General features: G+C 41.3%; 1 protein-coding gene across 1 annotated transcript in view; it reads left to right on the top strand.

Annotated features, from left to right (window-relative positions):
• LOC140327529 (uncharacterized) overlaps nucleotides 1-19,614 on the top strand; it is a 97,863-nt gene that overhangs the window by 12,192 nt on the left and 66,057 nt on the right.

Raw genomic sequence — 19,614 nt, 5'->3', positions numbered from 1 at the left:
ATAAAACTATCAAGCATATACTTTGTAGCAGTGGTGCAATCTCTACAGCCTTTGTTTATAACAATGGCCAGACACTGTACCAAGAAGACATCACTCAGCACTTTACATTTATCACATTCTTTCTCTAGTGTCTGTTATCAGCAGCCATACTCAGCTACAGACAAAGGATAACAAGCTATAAACACTTAGCCTGTGTGGATACCATCATTAGCTAGAAGTAAAAATGTATAGCTCTTCCATTTTTACAGGAAATGTGTTTTGGCATGTTTTCTTTGCTATGTCCAGCAACCAAAAAATAAGTTTTCACTTCTAGTGACGTAAATTTAAACTATTTCACGTGAGTATTTTATAGCTGCATTTGCAGCCAGCAGGTAGAGCACCAGGTTCCTTTTTTTCAGGTTTACACGTCTGTTGTTAGCTGTTGTCACTATTGTTTACAGAGCTCAGCAGCTCAGACTGATATTTACATGCAGCACTGAATGAATTAGAAAAAATCCATCCCTTTAAATATAGGGTTTTGGAGCAGCTATGGTGTCAATCTATTAAGCTTGCTGCTCCGAGAGACAATAGATAGAGCTGATAAACCCAGCTAGTTCAGTTTAGTTTCTATTATTCTGGACTTAATTTTAGTGTCACACTACCTGTCGGTTCCTGCGGCACTCCCTGCTGAACTGTCACATGGCGTCCCACACCTGCCCCACCCAGCTGTCAGGCACCCTTTGTCTATAGGCCACTGGGGGGATTTACCTTAACTTCCTGTCCTATAGGACCAATATAGTCAAATAAGCGGAAATCTTTCCAAAATTTCTATCCTGAAGGTCTTTGCTTACCTATTACTCTGAAGACAGCTCGAAATGTTGGGGTTCTCAAAATATACTGTGTTAGTTACAGCAGTCACCAGAACAAATAAAGGGGGCAAATAAAGATCTTGACCTCTCTGTATGTTCTCTATACTGTGCAGTATTTTAGCATTGGTACCTGTCCATCATGAACCATTCACGTCCCTTTGACATTGCCCGGCTTTCCGTTCCTCCATTTTTTACAAGAACTAGCCTATTATCTCTAGCAAAAGCTACAAGGTACTGACAAGATTTTGCACTCTTTAGACTTGTTTGGACACTAAATTAACTTTGTATCTTTTCTACAGGACTTCTGCAAATGAAAACCTAAAATTTATCAGAATTTACCTTTACCTGCTCTAAGGTTTACTCCCCTAAACTGCTGTCAGTTGTCCTGACACATGGGAGGACAGCCCAGGCATTACTCTGTCAATACCCCTGAAAGACTTTTTCAGAGTCAGGAATTTGCTTAGAATTGATGCACAATTTAGGATTTTAACAGCAACCTCTTTACAATGTCCCAAATTATTCCTATGATATTAAAAAAATTACTTTCTACAGATCAGTTTAAGCAGAACACTTGAACAGATTATTGCATGCTGAGCTTTCTGTACTGGATGGAAAACTTCAATTTGTCACCACTATCCACACACTTATGTACACAGGATAAGCTATGCATGTGTTTGTGATTAGAGAACAAGAATAAATAAATCAGGAGGTAGAGCTTTTTGACAAAAGAGAAATGCAAAGTCTCTTTCACCAAAAAAATAAAAGCCTAGTGGCTTTGTTTGTTTTACCCCTGCAAATAAAATGTGGCAGTGCCACATACAAAGCCAGCAACCAGAGACAATGTAACTTCTGCTCATGTGCAGCAGTTATATCATCAGTGGCGGTCCAATGGCCAAAGAAGATGGCTGTAGACTCAAAAGTACCGCCGTAAAAGCGATGGCAAAAATGGAAGCTTCCTTAGATGTGTTTTTGGACTTAATGCTTATTTGCAAACCTTCTGCTGACATATAATGCTATGTCCATCCAATGAGAAAATTATTTCTTCCAAAGTGCTCCTTCATGAAGGTCAAAATAGATTGCTGTTAATGCCTTAGTGAAGGTCCCACAACTTGGCCGCTAATGTCTTCATGAAAGTCCAACTAGATATCCTTAAATGCTTTCATAAAGGTCCTACTAAGTTACTGCTAATGCATTCATGAAGATCCTACTTCACTACTGCTAGTAACTTTCGCAATGGTCTCATTATACCACTGCTAATATCTTTGTGATGGTCCTTCTTCAATGCTCTTATTACCTTTGTGATGGTCCTACTGCACTGCTCCTAATTCCTTCATGAAGGTCTAACTAGATTTCTAATTAATGTTTTCATAAAAAGTTCTACTACATTGCTGCAAATACCTTTATGTTGGTCCTACTGCACTGCTGCTAACACCTTCGACATGGTCCTACTGCACTTCTGCTAATGCCTTCGTGATGGTCCTAATGCACTGCTGCTAATACCTTCGAGATTGTCCTACTGCACTACTGCTAATGCCTTCGTGATGGTCCTACTGCACTGCTACTAATACCTTTGAGATGGTCCTACTGCACTGCTCCTAATACCTTTGACATGGTCCTACTGCACTACTGCTAATGGCTTTGTGATGGTCCTACTGCACTGCTGCTAATACCTTCAAGATGGTTCTACTGCACTACTGTTAATGCCTTCATGATGGTCCTACTGCACTGCTGCTAATACCTTCATGAAGTGTTTGCCACATTGCTATTTTTGCCTTCATGAAGTTCCTACTACATTGCTGCTAATGTCTTAAGGAAGGCCCTGCTATACTGCAGGACCAGCACAGGAAAGGAAAGCCTATTACTATGCTGACTAGCTTTCCCTGTGCTGCACCATTTCTAGGGTGGGTCAATCTGAGCTTTGCCTTGGTGAAGTTTCGCTGCTCAGGCAGGTTTAGCTCATTAGCAGAAATCTGGCACCCTATACAGGACTATGCAGTAAAATATAAAAATAGTCAGCCATGTGTCTCTGGGGATTAGACAGACTAATACCACACATCACACTGTACACCCTGCTATGGGGCACAAACCAGTGCTAAGAAAGAACTCAGTAAAATGTAAGATATTACTTTTAAATAATAAACCATGGTTGAAATTCCTAAGATTTAGCAAATTATCACTCTGGCCTAATTTTTTGTAATGTAAAAAATTCTAGTATTCAACTAATACTTGCCAATCTGTCCAAGGTCTGAACAGCCCATTGAAGGACCGGAAGTCCTTTGTAACTAGCAAACAGTCTCCGACTGTCCTTTGTAACTCAGCATGAAAGAAGAGGAGGCAGCGGCTTCCATCGCAATGGAGTGAGATCTTAGAAGTATCTTGGAGTATGGAAAGTAAGGATTAACGGTACCTGAGCTGAGTTACATGAACCTTTGCTGAAAGGTTAATAAAGTTGTCAAGTGGTATATTTATCACTTCATCATCTTGAAAAACATGTGTCTCATGTGACACCTAATTTCAGAAGCAGTCCAGGCACCAAAAGGTACTCAATTTTATGCTTTTAGGGGGCAGTTCTGAAATATTCCATCAGTTTCTTCCCCTAGCTGTCAATTGTGTGCCAAGGGCTCCTCTTGATTTCTCGGTTCTTGTGACCAAAGGCCATGGACATCGATAGCTTTTACCTGATACCACAATTGTTTTCATTGATTGCTGTTGTAATTATTTGAATAAAGATATATTGGGTGACTAAAAGCCAATAAAAAGCTCAAAAATTGCAGTGTCCGAGAATTACCATAAATACTCAAATATAAACCAATCTAAACATTCTCATTAATAATATTATTGTTATTAATAACCAGTATTTATATAGCGCCAACATATTATGCCGTGCTGTACATTAAATATAAACCAAGGTACCTATTTTTACCTGAAAAAAAAACATGAAAACTACATTGACTCAAGTAACCTAGGGCACAAAATTAAGCCGTCACTGCTAACAGTTAAAATTGTAATCAACAGAAATGTCAATAAAATGAATGCAAATACATGGTTTCTTATTTTAAAAATAATAGTTATTATTTGGTCTCAGTGTTATTTTCCTTTTTTTACAGGTTAAAGTATTTTCTACGTCTAGTTGGTTATGATGGGTCACTTGCTCTTAAAATGGATTATTATTGACCAAAGTAAATGGCACTGTGTCCTTATGTAAAGTGTGTAACAAATTAATATTGCCTCAGATGGAGGAGTTTGTTCTTCACCTCACATGAGGACACTGTACGATCTACTGGTGGGACCCAAGTATTACTGGAGATTCTTTTTCCTAATATACCTTTATAGGTTTATAGTCAAGTATATATGGTTCCCACTTTTATTGTTCACTATAGGTCTGAAAGATTTCTCATAATCTTCAGTTTTCTGAGGACTACTGAGAACTGTGCATGCATGATATAAAGGCAAATGACACACCTCTATTTTGCAGACCATAAAAAATGAATGCACAAAAAATGATTGAATAAACTGACCAGTAGGACAGAGGTACTTGGATCCAGGGGTGTAGTGGTAAAAAAAGAAGAGGGGCATTTTACTATCTATCACACGTGCCCATTCCTGAAAGGAGTGAGGGCACTGCGTTCCCACCTGTGCCCACCCCACTACACCCCTGCCTGGATTCTACAAGAGGGACATCCAATGCAGGGAGGTGTTGACTATGGCATTTCCCACTTTCAAAGTGGTGCTGATCTGGTGAGCTAGTAGGAATTAGGATTGTTGTGACTTTATAAATATGATGATCCCATCTTTCAAAGAATAAATGTGGAAAACTTCTAAAAGTGTTGGATCCTTTTAGGAAGTGTTGAGTTTTCAGCTGATCAACATTTTTATAAATGGGGCAAACAGAAAACATTGTAATTTGCTCTTTTTCTGGTGAACAACTTTATTCAGGGTCACACAAGCTGCCTTGTTTAAGTGATAGATAAGTTAAGAGTGATACGGCTTCATGACCTGGAGAAATTTCTGATGCTGGTTCATCTCAGGGAGTGAGGACCGGTTAAGTTTTCCTGAAACCTTTCCCTTTCCACAACAGTTATTTTGGATGGTCTGATAGATCATTTGTAGGCACCTTGTTTCAACTTTTCAGCAGTTCGCAAGTTAGTGTAATTGAATCTGGTTGAGGGTCATGCTGTCCTGTTTTAGACCAGGAGATGATATAATTAAATTGACATTGGATTTAACCCTGGATTTATCGTATCCGTATTCCCGCCTGTGTGTTTCGCTTTTTCCATTTTCTTGGCGTTCAGACAAGATCGACACCTTCTGCAGTGTCAGCTGTGTCCTGCTCACCCGCCACTTTCCTGTGCATTCCCCTAGTACCTCGGATTCACATGTCTGCATGGTGAATCAGTGCCAGGCCTTGCCAACATGTCTTGTGTCACCCAGCACATTCCCACTTCTTAACCACCTGACCCCTGACCTATGTCACTAGGCAGCACTTCGTACAGTTTTGATGGGCAAACTTCAACCATACCGTCTTCTTTCTAGGAAAACATCCAATCTACTGTGTTAATGCTAGCATGGGCAGTGTCTGACAGGTCACATCGTTAGAAATGGGATCATTGTGTGCCCAGATAGCCAGTACAAAGCAAATTGTTCACTTACACTTGTCAAACTTACCTGTTCCTCACTAAAACAAAGGCATCTCTATCCTGCGCATGTGGACAGTTCTGATGCTGGGCGTGCCTCTGTTTCCAGGCTTTAACGACTCCGTCCATGCCACTGGCCAATCAGGCAGTAGCCCCTTTACCAGCCCTGGCATTTTAGCTTGCTCTCAGACTCCAGTCTGTGTTAGTGCATCAAGTTACTAGTACCTAGCTCCCTAGTTCTGTGAACTAGTTCCTGTTCACCTGCTGCCTAACCCAATGTTTCCTGTGTCCAGCTCCTGTGTTGACCCCTCGTTGTCCAGTCTGTTGGTTCCCAGCCAACTTCCCTGTGCTGTTCCTGTGTTCCTGTCTGTCTGTGGATATCCCTGCTTCTCCTGTGACTGCTGCTGTTCCAGTGTCTCCAGTGTTCCCTTTGCCCACAGTGGACCCTGTGTCATTGCTGTCTGTCTCCTGGATCCCTGGCTATTGACTACTGGTGTGTGACCTGACCTCCCTTGCCTGCTGCCTGTCTTGGCCCCGGCTTTCCTCGAATCCTCCTTCCTGGTGATTTGGTACGGTGCATCAAATTGCCCACCTTGGTGTGCCCAAGGACCGCAACCTGGCTGTAACCAGCAGCACAACATCCTCACCATCAGAGGCTCTAGAGAAAACCTGGTTACGGCTTAGACTCTGCGCCTTGGCCCTTCTCAGGGCTCACACCACCTCCATACGAACCTTACGTGTCCTGTCTCTCCGTGCGTGACAACACTAGTGGTAATAAAGGAAAGATAGGACACCTAGCTAAAAGGTAGAGATTGGAAAGCAGACTGATTGCAAAGGGTTTTTTTTCCTAATGGGTTGTCTTCTATAGGGTTGTCTTCTACAGGGTTGCCTTCTATAGGGTTGTCTACTACAGGGTTGTCTTCTAAAGGGTTGTCTTCTATAGGGTTATCTTCCAAAGGGTTGTCTTCTGATGGGTTGTCTTCTAAAGGGTTGTCTTCTTGTCTTCTTATTCTTCTAAACCATGATAAGAACCGAAGATGGAATCACCATATCTGGAAATGTCATGTGCTCAAAAATGTAAAGCAAAATCAATAGTACATCACACACTATTAAACTGGAAAAGCCATTTTGATATTTTGTGATTGGAACACCAACAAGAAGCAGTACAAGTTAAAGTCTACATTTTTATTGCTAACCATCATCCTAAAAACAAAAAATAGACTCAATAGCAAGAAAAAAAATATCCTCCTCTGAATCTTACAAATGTTAGGATTGTAAAAACAATAGATACATGGAAATGTAAACAAGTATTATATCATGTCCACTGGTGGGGTCAAAGCATAAAAAATACATGTGATCAAATGTCTATATTTGGAAAGACCATGCCAGAGCACATAATCTTATACAGAGCTTCTACACGTTTCGCAAAATATGCTTCTTCAGGAAACCATGAATGTAAAAAGTGCAGTAAATGAAAGTATAAGTACAGCCTAACTCGGTCTTTGTGGGTCAGGACTGAGTCAAGTCTCCAGTGCACTCTGTATCCAGCTGAAGACTAACAAAGGGGTTTGAGTCATCCACTTACCTCTTCCATACCTGGAACCAAAAATGACATCAGACACTATCGATGAGCAACTGTCGCATTAGCACAGATCCTGAGACACAAGACAGAAAGTGGTGTGCCATTCACAAGATTCCAGTATATCAACTTCAATATAGTCTGAACTTTGTCAAGGGAGGGTATCTAGGTTCCTTGACTGAGCCACTTGTAGGTGTGCACGTTACCAACCCATCCCATTGTACTGATGTCACTGCTGCACTATCTCCTCCGGATACTAAGAGGACCTCACTGCTGGACAGCCAATACCTATGTCATACCTGTCTGATATGAACATCAGAATAAAAACCTACTTTGAGAAAAATTGAAACTGGAATGTCACCTGACCATAGTCTTGGGTAAGCAAAATAGGCATTTTATATAAAAGCCATCAGCAAAAAAAGTTTTTGGTTGAGAGCATAGCCACTGATGGACCCCTGCTTCACTTCCAGGGTCCTTTATTCATTCCTCTTAGTTGTGGCTGTAGCTGAACGTCCGTAGCGCTCTGCATGCGTCACACTAGTACGGCCATTCACGACCATTTCAATCCACTCTTAGACGACTCTACAAGAGAGGACTTTATCCCCATACTGAGCACACATGTAGGGAGAAGAATTTGTGCTCCCAGCACAATTTCTGTCTACATAAAGCGTATGACAGAATGCTGGTCCTCTTTGGTGCAATTGATAAGTACACAGGTCAGATGATTCTCGTCCATTAATCACCACAGGGCTGATATCAGATGAGAAGCTGGCACGTGTACAGCTCTCGTCATTCATGGATCTGTCCTGGCAGATCCACGAACGACGAATGATCATAATACAAGTGAAGGGGAGAGAACGCATTGGGGTGCCACTCCATCGTTCTCCCCCTTCTCCATAGAGCAGATTGGCCCTGTATGTACAGCGCTTGTTTTGCATCGTTCAGTCTTTTGACCTTGGAAAGAATCATAAAAAGATCCTTTCCAATGACAATTATTGAAGGTGTGTCTACAGCCTAATACTAAACTGCAAGGTCACTTAAGATTATTCAGAAGTCATTAAACACAGGTGCATTTGATCTGCAAGCCCGCTTTGAAGGGTGCCAATATCTTAGTTTATTCTATTTCAGGATTCTGGACTTCGGGCCCTGCATGGGCAGAACCTTTTTAACTCAGTATATGCCTTTATTCATACATTTATTATTATTATTTTCACCCGTTTTTACCTTGTACTAATTCCAAACCTAAATATATGCACAGAGATAAAGTAGCAAGGTTTCCGTTTTTTTTTAATTTACACCAAAGATGTCCATTATGCCGGTTTGAAGTGACAAAAACTGATATCAATATGACTTGGATAACTGTACCTCCTAGAAAACATACTACAAACATCACTATCTGTTATGTCAGATACAGATCCTATAACAATCATCAAAGGAGTGCTGAACAGAGGCAATGATTGATCTTCCATGAGTTAATGCCTGAGGGTCATAACACATTGGACAGTTTGACCACCTGGTGGTATTTCTTGCCAAACATGATTACTATTCCTGGAGGGGTGCAGGGGTCAGTGATAACAATCTTAAGCCTGAGACATTGAGGAACTTTGTGACCTCTTGAACACAATTTCACCAATAATAGATCAACATTATGATTTACTCTGGACTTGCAAAATGGTTTGGTTCAAGGAGAGAAAACCCTGGATTTTGGGAGGATAGGAATGTCCATTTGCTAGGTATAGAGCAAGACCCTTGCCTTCTCCTATCCCTTTCCTGTGTACTTTTTACATTTCTTGTAAATAATCTTTAAATATTTTATTGTTACACAGTATTTTTAGAGCTCCGACATATTAAAGAGCACGTTACAAAGTCCATAGTCATGTCAATAGCTGTCCCTCAAAGGAGCTAACAATCTAATGTCCTTACCATAGTCATAAGTCTTTAACACAGCCTAAGGTCAATTTTGGGGGAAGCCAATTAACCTAGCTGCATGTTTTTGGAATGTGGGAAGAAATCAGTGCCACAAACATGGGGAGAACCTGCAAACTCCATGCAGATCGTATCCTGGCCAAGATTCGAGTGCTAACCTCTTTGCCACTGTGCTGCCCATAAAGAAATCTCTTAATTTGTAAATAAACCTTTCCATTTTATAAGATCTATTGTTCATTTTTTGAAACTAAGACAAAAACCAAAAAGCACATTCTTTAATGGCAATTTGTATAAGAGTTTTTTTTTTCCCAAAAGCTTCCTCAGACACTCCTAATTACCTAATTAAATTATAGCTCCATTTTAGTGCTACACCAAACTTCGAATCCTGGAGCACAGTAGACATTCTGGAAAGGCACATTGTCTAGGATGAGTGCACAGTAGTTGAAAGGTGAGCACACCACCTTGCAAATGCTGGGGTCCCAGGTTTGAATCTCAGCTATCTCAACCAGGCCACCATCTCCAAAAAGTTTGCTTGTTTGCATAGATTTTCTCTGGGCACTACAAGTGTGCCCTTTTTTTTTTCTCCAAAAACATGCTGTTAAGTTTTTTGTTCCCCCCAGAAATCATCCTTGATATGCAAAATGCATTGCTGGCTGCTGGATACAACTTGGATGCATAATAGGAATAAAATTAGCAGCATGTGCAACTCAACTTTGTTTTTCAGGACACCCGACAATCCTGGCTTTTATTAATATTATTATAATTAAACAGGAATCATATAGCGCCAACATATTACACAGCGCTGTACAATAAATAGGGGTTGCAAATGACATACAAATACATACAGTGACACAGGAGGAGGAGAGGACCCTGCCTCGAAGATCTTACAATCTAGTAGGCTTCCTCCTGAACCCTCACCAGCCTGTGTGATAGTTATGTCATTCCAACCTGGCCAGTCATGATAGCCATGGATCACCCCAGGAAGAAACGAAAGGAGATTTGACAGAATAGGAATAGGTGAGTATATCGGGTTTAGATCTGCTTTAAATCTCAAAACATTGGTCGGCCTTGAGCCGTCCTGTTGTGGCTCCAAACACCTGTGCTGTCATTTTGCTGTCAGCAGCTTCTATCCTGTGTGTTTCTCATATAACGGTTAATGTTCTTGCTGAATTGCTAATTATTTTTGGTACTGAGTCTTGTACTTCTAATTAAGGTTAATTAAGAGTTGGTACACTCTGCTGCGGTAGTCAGGGCCAGGCTAACATTTCCAAGTTGAGCTCCGAGATCTCCTAAGTAATCTACTGTTGAGCGATGTCTTGGAGGTTACCTCTGAGACCCCCAGGAAACCAAACTCAAAGTAAATAGAAGGGGAAGGGGGGTGCGGTATAAATCAGTCGCAAGGTAACGACTTAAAACACGTGGTCAAAGACTCCCGCAATTCTACAGACTCCCATGTGGTGACAGAGCGGATCCCGTGTCACAGGGCTGCCTAGTCAGATTCTAGCTGTTGGCTTCTCTGTAGTGCTGCCAGAAGAGATTAGGTGACAAACTGAGACGAATCTAGGGACAGGCTATGGCATGCCAGTAATGGTTAAGGGGAACCACACGCTAAAAACAGGCAAATTTAATATTTATGATTTTACAAATTTCCTGGGGCAAAGCAACAGCTTCCTTGAATGGTGGCCAACCCAGCAGCACGAATCTTCCTTCATTCATCTGTATCTCCACTATGCTGACAGGGCTTGGTACTTCCCAGAATGAAGGAGCATATGACTCCCTCTGTTCCATCCCATGTGATGGTTTTGGTACTTGGTGATTGGCTGTGCAGATGCTCGGTACTGTTATTGGAAGAAAAGGCTTCTTAGCCAGGCTTCCAGGATTGGGGTGGCAAACGCTGCCTGAATATGTGCATTAAATTGGGCAGGATTAAGGTGAACATATAGTTTTAGTTTTTGTCTTATTGTGTATATATTTATCATTTACATACTCAGGCATCTTTCTGATTTGCTGATCCTCTTATCTGATTGCAAACCTAGGGTTTGAAAAGAAAAATTGATTCTGTAGCCTTATATAGCATAAAACTCCCACTATAACTCCCAACTAATCTCAATAGTAAATTTTGTTATTAAATATAAAAGAAAACCTTTTTTAACTCACCTATAACATGGGGTCACATGGCACACTGGGTGTCTTCCTCATTGCAGAGTGGAAGAGGTCCTTCTTCAGGGTCTGGTGGGTGATGTGGATAACGTTTTCAGTCTTCTGTAAAATGTACACTGAGATGTACATGCTTGTGTATTCTTTACATACCTCGCTGCTGAATTTAATTCCTATGCTTGTGTTCAGGAGTTCCATAATTCCGGCCTGGGCGATATTAATGGCCAAAGTTCCTGAACAGAGAAAAGGATCATTGAGAGTATAAGGAGAGATGAATTCCGCTTGTCTTTAAGTCCTGAAGACGGCAGTACTGATAATATTGCAACCATCTGGTGAAAGAAAGAACACCTATTGGCAATGGGCACAGACCATTGAATCACTGGTTCCATTTACAAATGAAGTACTAGTGAAGAACACAAAACCAAAGAAAAAGAACAAAAATCCAAAGCTCTATCCAAAAACTCTCTGCCAATTGGAAAATCCATTTCTAGATAGTTGCCATTAGAACATAATTCCCCAATAGCCAAAAGACCCCTTCCACTCTACAGTGAGGAAAATACCCGATGGCCCTGATTTATGAAAGCTTTCCAAGGCTGGGGAGAATACATTTTCAGAAGTGAAGCTGGGTGATCCACAAAACATGGACTGGATTTTTCAAAATTATTTGCTATTTGCTAGCAAATGTTTTTAATCCTGGACCAGATCCATTCCAGGTTTGGTGGATCACCCAGCTTCACTGGTGAAAGTGTATTCTCTCCAGCCTTGGGGAGCTTTATTAAATCAGGGCCAATGTGTCATGTAACCCCATGTTTAGGTGAGGTAAAAAAAAGATTTTCTTTTATTATGTAAAATTTAAAAAGTAAAAAGTTTTAAAACTTTGAATTAAAACTAAGATTTAAAAAGTAAAATTATGCCACATACCAGCCAGCTTTTATTCCCTTGGTTTAAAATGTTTTACAAAACAATATAAAATAAATTGAAGCAATAATGGTTTAACAATTTAGCTAAGGCTAGGCTTGTCATGTGTTTGCCTCTTTCTTGTCCATTTAAAAAAAAGACCTCTATCTAAAGCTAAGTACACACTTCCAATTATTATCGTTAGAAAACAAATGATTACGACCGATCAACTATTATGCATGATTATATTTGAACCATCGTATTGTGCACAATTCTCTACATGCTGTAACGATAAGATTGTTCAAATATAATCCACGAATAGTGTCCACACGCTAGATATAATCGTTTGAACGATGCAGGGAGTGACATGTAAAGAAGAAAGTGTATTGCAGAAACATGCACGATCACTGAATGACTAGATAGATAGTGAACGATCGTCGGCCAATCAGATCCGCCGTGACGGTCGTTCATTTCCAACGTCAATCCTCGTTCATCGGCGTCGTTGGTCACCTTTTTTTGTGAATGATTTTTGGCTGATCAGTCGTTCGTCATTCATTTCCAACGATAATTATTGGAAGTATGTACGCAGCTTGAGACTACTTTGTCTGCGGGGTGACAATGATGCAATGCTGAACTGTACTGTCACCCTTTCACAAGAAGTGAATCTGCTGCCAGTATGAACAAGTAATGCTAATGACAGACTGCACCATATACGTTAATTGTACCTTTGCACATTGCGATATAAATCATTGCTTTTTATTGTAGAAGCTTTAAAACATACAGTGAGCATCATTTTACAAGGATGTAGAATGATAATATGAATCTCGTATTTCAAGAATTGTCCACCCCGTGTATAACACCCACTAGGGAATAAAGAGTGACATTGCTGATAGATGACATCCTATATCTATATATAGTCCCAATTCCTGCTATGAACATTGAGGATTACCGGGAGTGTGACACTTGTGCGAATATCGGTGGGGAAACTTAGCCGGGGGACACAGATCAAGAGATGAGACTAAGAACCTGGATAATTAAATCCCTTTCCGATTACAAAGTCCTTCTGCAAAACCCGGGCCATCTCATAGTAAGGATCAAATGGCCATCTTCTCCTATTAAAGGGCTCAAGATTTACTAATTCCATGTGAGGATTAAAGAAAAACTCCTAACAAAACCCACAATTCAGTAATAAGTACAACTGCTAATCATTTGTACACAGTGTGACATATAAAGCTAATCATCATAGGTTTGCTTTTCCATTTAGAGATTTATTATGAACAGGGTCCCGTGGCCACTGCAAACTTCTTAGCCAAAAATAGACATAGAATGGTAATCCATAAATTGGAGCTAGGTCCTGGAGGAGCTAGAGTTAAATCCTTAAACCCTCCTCTCCATTTCAAGTGCTAGTTATGTCTAGGGGTAATAGAATTATTTCCCCTTTGGAGTGAGTATTCCTCCTCCACTGCAATGGTTAAATGCTTGTTTTTTTTAGGGGTAGATAACTTCACCCTTTTGCCCAGGTCTGCAACAAGAATGGCTCTTCTAGTGCTGTACTAAACCCATGATGTTCAACTGTCCCAGTTTTGTCACAGGGTGCTGCCATATTTGTCATCTTCTCTTCCTAAATACTTCGGCCATCTTGATTTGCTGGCCCAGATAACAGATCTTGCATAAACTGCGCAGGAGTTCATTCATTCTCAGGACGTGTATAGGAAGCCTGGGATTGCAAACCTATTTGACAGATGCCCAGAGTGACTAAGTAGGTAGGAAGGATTATTCCGGTCAATGACCTGCCTGATCATGCATTTTTAAAAGCTCCCCTTTAATCCTGAGGAATGTGGACCAGGCCTCCACCATTCTGTACAATGCAGGGCTAATAGACCGGCAAAACCAGGAATGATGTTAGCAATCAGACCAGTGGCCCATTGAGGCTTATAAAGAGGCTGTGGGGCCGGTATAGTAAACAGTAGGCCAGCTGTTATGTGAGTAAAGTGTTTTATAAATAATAAAATGTTTTTACCAAAAATTTGCAGCCGAGAGGTGACCTACTGCAAAGGTAAATAGTTCAGCTTCAAACCATTCATTTTATCCAAAATCTTTCCATAAGATCCAATGTGCATGTAATGATTTTTACCTGTGGACCTTCCATTTTTGATTTACTGCAAGCAGCCGCATCATTTTTACGTGACACTCAAGAGCAGCTTTTCTCAACTTTTTTCATCCATAGGGAATCCCTGAGAAAGATAAAGTCACAAAGAATCCCTACTAAAACCAGTTTTGGGGGGTTAATAAAAACAATAGTCTGGAAATACAGTGAAAAAATTCCCCCCCAACAGTGGTGGTTGGAATAAAACCTTTATAAACACCTAAAACAATATCAGAGTAAAGCAGCTGCCTTAACCAAGTGGTGTTCACCCCAGAACTATGCAAGAAATGTTGCCCCTTGCCTGGAAGTAAAGGTTTTGTAGGAAAAGAAAAGGAAGGCTAGAGTTTGGGCCAACACAGAGAGTAATTAAACACCCCTGGGTGCAGAGGGAGCCATGACAAGAGGGTTGAAAAAATTACTAGGTAACAGACTTTTGTAAAGTAGGTAAATTTGCTAGCAAGTTCCAAGGCACATTTATAATTTTTGATGTTACTATACATTGGTTTTATGGACTTCTGAAACCAACACTTGTAGGTGTGTTACTTCCTTTGCCCCTATTTACCCTTTTTCCCGTTACTCCAAAGTTCATCCTGCCAACCTCTTCACTGCAGGACACAGTAGTTATGTGGGTTTGATGCTAGAAACGACTGAGCACAGCACGGACACAGAAGATGGACACTCCCTAAGGCAGGTGTGTAAACTCTGGCCCGAGGGCCAAATTTGGCCCGCAACGTCCTTTTCTTGGCCCCAAAAGGAATTCTAAATATGAATTGCAGCTGGCCCGCCGCTGCATTGAAATATCGCCGCTACTACAATTCCCGGCATCACTCGCGTCTATAGACCAGCGGCCTCTCTGCCTATGCCTGGGTCCCCATTGGACTGTTTTATAGACGCAGGGAATTGTAGTAGCCGTGCTATTTCAGTGAAGAGGGAGTTCCAGCTATTCATAACGTTAAGCCCGGCATTGGACTGTTTTCTTGACGGAGGTAATTGTAGTAGCGATGCTATTTCAGTTTGCCCGCAACTTTGTCTACGTTTTTAATTTTGGCCCACTGTGTATTTGAGTTTGACACCCCTGCCCTAAGGAATCATTTTCAGAAGTAACTTTAGCCAGGATTTCCTTTCAATTGAGCAAATTCAGCAGCATAGATGGCAGGAGGGGTAAGTATTAGCTCCACAGCATCTACCAAACCCTGAAGTTTTGTGTGGACCAACAATTGACAATGAAATTGCACAACACAGTGATGAGGTACAAGCTATACCAGTATTATTAATAATAAACTGTATTAATATAGCACCAACATATTACGCAGCACTGTACATTAAATAGGGGTTACGAATAACGGACAGATACAAACAATGATACAGAAGGAGAGGACCCTGGCCAATAACGTCAGAATTCCCTGACCAGATCACTGCTGGATTATTTCTAATTGCCCGCACTTTGTAGACGCTTCCACTCCTTGCCTACAGCTTTTAAAATTTGTATTGGTTTATTTCTATTGTTGATTATATTAGCTAGAGGACATTCTATCACTAGACTGATGACCCAAGACCTGAAAATAACTGAAGCAGACAGCTCGAAATACATCAGAAGATTAAGCTAACATGTGTCTGACAACGCCTGCTTGTAATATTCATAAATGTGCCGTATTGAGGGCATTGTGTCACTGGGAGTTAGCTGTTTAATTCATTAGTCTAGACTGGGTAAGTGCCGCTTCCAATTACGGGATCTCCCAGCTTTTCCATCTGCAGCAGGAGGTCAATAGTAACTATGAGGAGTTAAACATGAATATGAGTAAACACTAATGGTTGTTTCTCCGTCATAGGTTGTTGAAGGGTAAATATTGTGCATTGTCAGTAAGCATTTTGTTTAGGATTTAATTTCAGAATTGACCTAAAGTATACATAGGGACCCTGTATGGGAGGAAGTGCCCCAATATAAATTAAGATATTCCTTTGGCCGACTGCTGTAGTGAGCCATAAACGCTTTGGCGTTTCACGAATACCCTGGGTCATTGGAAGCGGCCATGTCCCTTGCTGTACGTATGGATAGACGCCTGAGGGAGAGATTTAAGGGTCCTCAATCCCAGGATGTACAATCATATAGGATGGCGCCCTCCTCTGACATGTTGGGTGGAGAGACGCCTGAGTTCATGTCCAGGGACGAACCTATGCAGTTGGGGGGAGCTACTTCTGGCCCTGGGAATAAGAATTTTGGGCATAAGAAGGGACTCTGTTTTTTTCTGTGGAAAACGGGGACATTTTGTCAACATTTTGTCAAATAACTGTAGGCAGGAGTCCACTGAGATAAGTCGCCGTTTTTTGTGGCATATGGGTTCCATCCACAATTTGGCATATTTTCTGGTACTGAGACCTCAGGCATTCCTGGAGAGGAAAGATTTTCCTCTTCTTTGTCATCTATTTGGCGGAAAATTCAAAATAATTTAAAAAAGATGGGCAACAAGTATAAACGTATGGCTGACAAGAGACGTATGAGTGGCCTGGACCTAAGAGTGGGTGATTCTGTGTGGCTGTCCACAAGAAACATTAAGTTGAAAGTACCTTCTTGGAAGTTGGAAATCTGACAGTCTCTTTGTTTTTAGTTGTTTCTGTGTTGTTGTTTGTAATGAGCACTCCCCTTGTATCAGGTGCAGCTGGTGGTCATTACTGCTCCTCCATTTAGTCTGGCCTCACACTTCATGCTATGCGGTTGATATTCACTGCTGGGAAGTTAAGAGCTGGTGTGTTGTCCTATCCAGAGTTCCTGCTTATATATCTGCTATTAAGATAGATTGAATTACTTTTGGTGTTTTGGTGTTTTGGTGTTCTTTTGTTGTTTACTAGGCCTCAGGGAGACACTGGGTCTTTCATAATGGAAGCAACCAGTAGTCTCAAGCCAGTCACTACTCCTAGGGCTATGCAGGGCTAGTAGGGCCTAGGTTCCTGTGTATGAGAATTCCCACCATCAGGGGATACTCATACTGTTAGGAGTTAGGGCTAGGTTAGGGTGTCTGCAAGGGGTGACCAATCCCTTTTCCCTAGCCATTGGATGCCTAGTCCTGAGTATAACCTTTCTAGTCCTGAGTATAACCTCCCCTCCCTGTTATCCGTAACACAACCCTTTTATATAAAATTAGTACAAAAAAAAGAGTGCAGCACCCACCTTTCCTGATCACCACGGCCGTGACTTCCCTTGAAGCACTGTAGGAATCCAGGTGATTCCCCACTGCTCTCTCTCAAAGAACGGTTGGGATTTTATTGATTTTATCCTTGAGGAGAATCTCTCCTGATTTTTCTTGAGAAGTAATATCCAGTCAACAATAACATCTGCTAACGATCTCACATACCCCCTAAAGAAGCCAATAGCCAAAACGCGTTGGCAAGCGAGACTATGAATTTCTGCTATATCAATTTGTTAGGAATTACTTATATCAAGATATCACTCCCCAAGGAGTCTGAATGGGAGTGACTAATCTTTTGTACCTATATTACATTATATACAATAAATGCCGATTGAATTCACTATTAATGCAATTTGATTTTGCCATTTAAAACCCCAGCTCTCTCTGTCCTTCTGTTAAATATGTTAATTGTTAACATTGTCTGCAGCTATTTGAAAGAACTGGAGGATGGGTTAGCTATCTTTGTCTATAAAAATTACACCATTTTTTATATTACCAGTCCTCCCAGTTTCAGGAACGGAAAGAAAAATTGCTGTTAGGGTAATATTTGGTACCATCAGCGGGCTTCTTTGAGAGCCGTCACAGAGTAAGGCCAGTGATGTATGCTCAGTGACGGCGGCAGCCATTCTCCTGGGGGAAATGGGGGTCAATGACTTCCAAGTCTGAAGAAGTGATGAGCCGGTGTCTGTTGTGTCACGCAGTCACATGGTCATGAGGCGATGAGTGAGATGTCAAAAAACACAGCAGCTGCCCCCAGAGAGGCTGTGTGTAACTTGAACTGGTAGGTGGAAATCCTTGCCTAATATTTGCTGGCCCACAAACAACTAAAACATTCCAGGCGTTTAAAACCAGACAATGACTATCAGCATGGGGGATGATCTGTGTAATATGTCACTGCAAAAATAATTACACAAAAATACCCACTGCTGATATCATCAAAGAAATGTCCACGCCACGGTCAAAGTCTCAGGATGAATGTCTTGCCAATGAGTCTCCTGGGACGCTACGGACTGTGCATATAGACCGTTCTAGGTCCTTATCAAGACATAAAAATTAGATGAGGCCATCACAAAATTATTTTTGGAAAAAAAAGTATTCAAACTTGGTAAAGTACAACTCCAACTACAAATAATTGTTAGGGCTGCGCCCCCTAGCAGGTGACAAGGGATTACCTGGTGTACAGCCATTGTTCGTGGCGGATCCACAGACAGTGAGCCCCGAATGTAATTAAAGTAATGAACATGAAGGGGAAAGAGCGCAGCAGGGTGCTGCTCCATCATTCTCCCCTTTTCATAGAGCAGAAAGGCGCTGTATGTACAACACTCATTCATGCATAGTGAAAGATCCTTTCCAATGACAAGTCTTGCGCTTGTGTACACAGCCTAAGTGTCTTCACCTGCAAGGGGTGATGGGCCGGTCACCTTAGTGGCCACCAGACTACTTTGCTGCGGGGACAACACCAGGTTGCAGCCCCCAGGCTCTCCCCACCAGAGAGATGTAGGGACCGCCAAAGATCAGGTTCTGCATAGGTGAAAGACAAGGTCGAGATGGACAGAGGTCACGGCAGACGGGAAGGAAGAATTAGTGTCTGGTGTGGTCCAAGGTTAGGGCAGGCAGAAAGACAAGTAGCAGGGTTGAGGTCAGTTATCCAAAAAAGTAATATCTGGCGGAATATAGCTGGGTAAAGTCTAAGGTACCAAAAACAGGATCCAGCAACCAGAACCTGGAGCTAGGCAGGTTTAATGGGCCTAGAAGCCAATAAAAGGACAGGATTGAATTCAGGATCCAATCTGCTCATTGGCTGCTGTACTTACTCCAATATCCCCTTCAGCCTCAGAGTCTGTGCAGGGGATGCCAAGAAAGGTTAAAACTTCACAGCTAAAGGGAGGCAAGTGATGCTGAAGGATGCCGAACAGACGATATGCGGGTGGAATGGTAACAATACTAAACATAATTTAGCCATAAACAGTTACTACCTCCATGTGTAATGTATATTATAGATAACAGAATGCAGGGGCCAGAAATACTTAATTCAATATGTACAGAAGTGTACAGAGTGCAAAGGAAAGGAGAATGTGATGTAGGCCAAATAATATACAAATAACACCAGGGCTATGTAACATACAGCACAGTTTAAAGGGTGCAGGTGTCAGGAATATGACATTTATAATAGTGTATATAGTGGATAAGTAAGAAGAATTTAGCATATAACAAGCACATAAAATCTAGGAGTCTGGAATAT

The sequence above is a fragment of the Pyxicephalus adspersus genome, chromosome 3 (genome assembly GCF_032062135.1).
Source record: "Pyxicephalus adspersus chromosome 3, UCB_Pads_2.0, whole genome shotgun sequence".
Lineage (NCBI taxonomy): Eukaryota > Metazoa > Chordata > Amphibia > Anura > Pyxicephalidae > Pyxicephalus > Pyxicephalus adspersus.
The sequence above is the reverse complement of the archived record's forward strand: the minus strand, read 5'-3'. Positions and strand labels throughout refer to the sequence as shown.